Genomic DNA, 4,756 nt, shown 5'->3' with positions numbered 1-4,756 from the left:
AGGCCCAAAGCAAATAAACGAATGGGTAAAGTGTGGCCATCCTCAGAACCTCCTTGCTGATGACCTTCTCGTCTTTGCAAAGGGATGGTGGAGGTACTGGATGAAGGGACTCCAGGTTAATTAGGTTTGACATTAGTTAACAGCAGCAATTACTAGAGAGTAATTAATCAGGGAAAGTCTCCAAACAGAAGGAGAATAAATAAACGGGCAGTAACATTCTGATCCATTTACCCCCTCAGATAAGGACGTGCCCCAGGTGTCAGGCGGAGGTGGCACTCATCTGTCTTGCTCAGTTTCTCCCTGGAACTCGGGTGACTCTTCACACATCCATCTTCCTTCACAAAGAGACAAACAAGTATTCACTAAACCATTAGCATCACAGTTCCTATAAAAAGCCAGAATTAAAAAAACATTACAATTCCTCTGGCCTCCCCACTCCTTTTCCTCAATCCTTCCTTTTTTTAAACAGCTCATCAACAAAATTTTACTAATGCAAGTGAAATCACCTCTCTGTTTTCATTAACTAGAACAATTTCCATATTCTAGGAGAGGGTTTCTGCATCCACAGCCAGCAGTTTTTCAAGGCAGCTGATACTAAAGAACTTCAGCTAACCAATCTGTGAATAGCAAGTTCCCTGTTTTTTCTCTCCATGTAGGACAATGGGAGTAGGTCACGTGGCATGTCCTGAAAAACTACAGTGAGCACCACCAACTAATTTAGAAATCAACCATGGCTTTACCACAAGCACAGGGCATAATGTAGGAAGCGGCTGCATTGCCCCAAAGGCAGCCCACTAGACTGTGACTCAGTTGTAAAGCAGTCCCCGCTCGCCCTGCGCTGATCGGCAAGAGTTCTGTACCTGGCACAAGTTATTTCCACTCCCATGTGCCAGCTCAGTTCTTCTGATCCAAAGTTCAGCATGGTCCCACATACACGGACCAGGATTAACACTACAGAGGGTGCTCTCCTCAACAGAGACAGCTAATTGATATGGATACTCCTTGCAAGAGAGAATTTCCAAGCTCTTTCTGCCTTAGGTGGATATTAACTGAATTCCAGACCCACTCTTTGAGTTTATAAGGACATTTTTGCCCCCAACATGTTTTTGAATGTTAAAGGACTGAAGAGAGAAAAATAATTCTCATACAATATTAGAAGCATAATATTCAGAGTCATACTCCATTTAGGTCCATTATTCAATAAGGCAGACTTTCTCCAGATAGAGTATTGTTAATGATGCTGGGCTTTTTCTATACAGATGTCTACATCTTCACCATAAAAAATCCCTTAAATATTGAAACTGAACAAAAATGCTGATATAGAAGTCTAATATTATGAGCTATACAACTTTGATGTGGTACTGTACACTGTATATTCTGTTCAATATAGCTAGGTTTAAATAACTTAGCCCAATAACCCCTCCTAAATAACTACAGAAAATCACAATTAAATAAATACTACTTGATAGTTTAGCTTTTACTTAGCTGCCAACATGTTTGTGGGGAAGGAGCAAGTAAAATTTTAATTATAAAAGTATGGTTGTTTCCAAATAGTTTACTGAAAGAAGGTAAGTTTATAAAACTCTGCAGAAGTCACTAAAGGCACTATGAAAGAGAAAAAAAATGAAGAATGGAAGAAAGAACTTAGCTAAAAATAAACATAACAGACCAAGTTATGAAAATGAAGAATATCTATCTAAATCACTGCACCATGATTTGCAATTAGTTTCTGAGCGTACTTCCTACCATCAGATTAAAAATAAGCAATGCAGACTTTTGGAAAATGAGAACATAATGCATAGAAAGTCTGAAGGTAAATATCTGGCCTCACTGAAGCCAAAGGCAAAATGCCCATTGACTGTAGCAGTGCTGCTGCTTTCTCTATATATGCAAACTCCCATTGACCTGTAGTACAGAAGCTAGCCTGTAATCCCTTTTGTCTTTCATATTTTTTCTTTTGCGGTGTTTGTCATCATCAAAAACCTAGATTGTACAGTGAATAGTAACTTAGACAATGCATATCAAAACAGTACGCAACACATGAAAATTCATTCAACAGATGACCAGTGTGCACTGAGTTTATGCGATCTCCTGACAAGGACTGCAGTAGGACAACTCAAGGTTCACTCATATTTTGTACAATAAAGGATTTAATCTGTATGCTGACATATCTTTATAATTTGGCAGAAGCAAAAAAAGGGAGTGCTAATCTGAAGAGGGTGCGAGGTATCTGAAGAATTTACTTCAGCCTGGGTTACTATTTAAATTGTTTAGTCATTGCTATTCGCTAAATCAATGGAAGGAAATGGGCAACTCAGAGGGTGTTGAGTTAGATGTTTCAAGTTACATAAAATCACTACCTCTGCCCTGGACTTTCTGTGTGACCATAGGTACATCACTTAACCTTTCTGTGCTTCAGTTCCTCATTTGTAAAATGGACTAATAACATTCTCTGCCTACAGGGGAATTTGATTTAATGTAAATGCAGCAAAATGTATAAGGTTTTCAGAATCTATGGTAATAAAGACCTCAGAAGTAAAATAGATGATAGTTTATTGTAGATGCGGAAGAGTTCTTGCATATTGGTGTAGTTGTGGAAGAGTGCAACGCAGTGACAGCCCTGCTGGTTTGCAGAGCAGATCACTGCATTTATGCAGAGCTGCATTAAAAGAAAAACGTCTCAAAAACTTCAAAGAGGCTTGGTCACAGCAAGGCATGAACATGACTGTCCTCTTTTTGGATTCCTGACAATGTATCAGCAGGATACAAATACACAGAGAGACTTTACCGACTTCCATTTCCATGAGCATAGGCATATTTGCTCCACTCCACTGCAAATGTTGACATGCCCTTAGGTTTAAGGAATGAGTGATCAGAGATTTTAGGTGTAAAGCACTGTGAAAGACAGGGCTTGGGGAATTCTTCGGGATACTTTTAAATACTGTAAGATGATTTTTTAAACTATTTTTAAGTGCACTGTAACAAAAGAAAAATCAACTTTCCTTTTCCTACAGCAGTGCAAGTTGACACTAAGCACAAATACAAAGCTTGGTTTGTTGTTATTTAAACTTCTTTAATCCTGACTACTGGTGCTTGTGGAGAAGGGAGGCATAGTTGGAGAGAGGCCATACCTTTTCAAATTTATTAAAAACAACTTTGAACAATAAATGACTTTAGTGGGTTGACCTCTAAATCAAATGATACTGCAAAGTTCTGCAGTATAAAATAAGATTCCTTTTCACTGCATTTTTCAATGTTGGCTTGTCAAGTATCTTTTTGACAAGCTTCCGGCTTAAAGATCTGTTATTTACTTGTCAAACAAATATGCTTCCAGTGGACTTTACAGGTTAAAAATATGAAAGAGAAATCAGTGTATCTTTGCTGAGCATAAGTAACTTCAGTGCTGTTTGATCCCATATAGATAGCACTGGAGAAATTGCTGGCATTGTTTCATGTCATCTGATAAAACAAGGCAATAAATTTTACTGAAAGTTTGTAGCAGGAAGAGCTGCTGCAGGTCAGGTCTGAGGTGAGCCCTACTTTTATGAGGACACAATGAAAATTAGTCAAATTGCAAGAGCTGTAGTATGCATAGAGCATAAATCCAAGGTGTTGGGACCCAGATTTTTTTTTTTTTTCCTCTTCAGAACTTGCTTCTAAACTTGCAGTCAAAATGAGATTTAATTTTTCTTGATTTGGATCCATAACTGGTGCCATCCACATTCAATCCACAATATATGTCCATAATCATTACAAAAAAGTAAACAGGGTAGCAAGAAAGTGACATACACGAAAAGGAAAAAGGCACACTAGTTTACCCTATGAAAGGATCTCACTTTGTAGGGATCTCACTTGCTTGAAAAGTTTTGCTGCCTAAGTGAGGAGTATGCAAATGAAAGATATTGTCATTTTCACAAATGTCACCAGGCTGCAAGTGCTTACCTACTGTTAGCCCAGCTGTCTACCCAGCTCTGCTTGCTCCTTTTTTTTCAACTACACATAAACTGACATAAAAGTTCTCCTTGAAGAAAAAAAAAAAAAAAAGTCCTAATGTATCAAGTTTCTCATCTTTTTCCTCAAGACCTGAAAGGAAAGGATAGATCAGCTCTACATGTAGATAGGTGCTCAGAGATATGGTTTAGTAGCAGACAGGTACAGTTGGACTCTATGATCTCAAAGGTCTTTTGCAACTAAGCAATTCTATAATTCTTCTCCAGCAGAAAGTTTGCTGAAGCTTTTACATTTCTCCTTAAATACTTCTATAACAAACAGTTTCCAACACCAGATCTGCTGCAATTTAGGGTGAGGGAAGAAAGAACCTTCCATGCTTTTTGTGAGTTTCAAATTGTATATGAAAGCATCAGTCACAAGCTAAGCGTTGAGTTCAGTGTAACCTACTCTCTCTCAGCTACAGATGAAAACATTGGAGCCACAAGTGTCTTCCATGGGTTACCAGGTTCCATTGCAGTTTACAAAGAAAATACAAACATCATTAAAGCAAAGCATTTTCTTCAAAACTGTTTATTCAAGCTCCCAAGAGTCCTTTTTAAGATGTGATAGAGAATCTAAATTTCAAAGACGAAGCATATGAATTCTAACCTAAGCACTCAAGTGCTGCAATAGGCCCATTGCTTCTTGTAAGAAATATTGTTTCACAGGAACTTGAGAGTTTATTTGGCCTTTTAAATGGACATAACACTTATTAAGTCAGACAGAAATTTTGTTTCAGCTTTTGTCTATGTGACCTGAAACAGTA

This window comes from Antrostomus carolinensis, unplaced genomic scaffold (assembly GCF_000700745.2).
Source record: "Antrostomus carolinensis isolate BGI_N321 unplaced genomic scaffold, ASM70074v2 scaffold976, whole genome shotgun sequence".
NCBI lineage: Eukaryota > Metazoa > Chordata > Aves > Caprimulgiformes > Caprimulgidae > Antrostomus > Antrostomus carolinensis.
Note: the sequence above shows the minus strand (reverse complement) of the source record.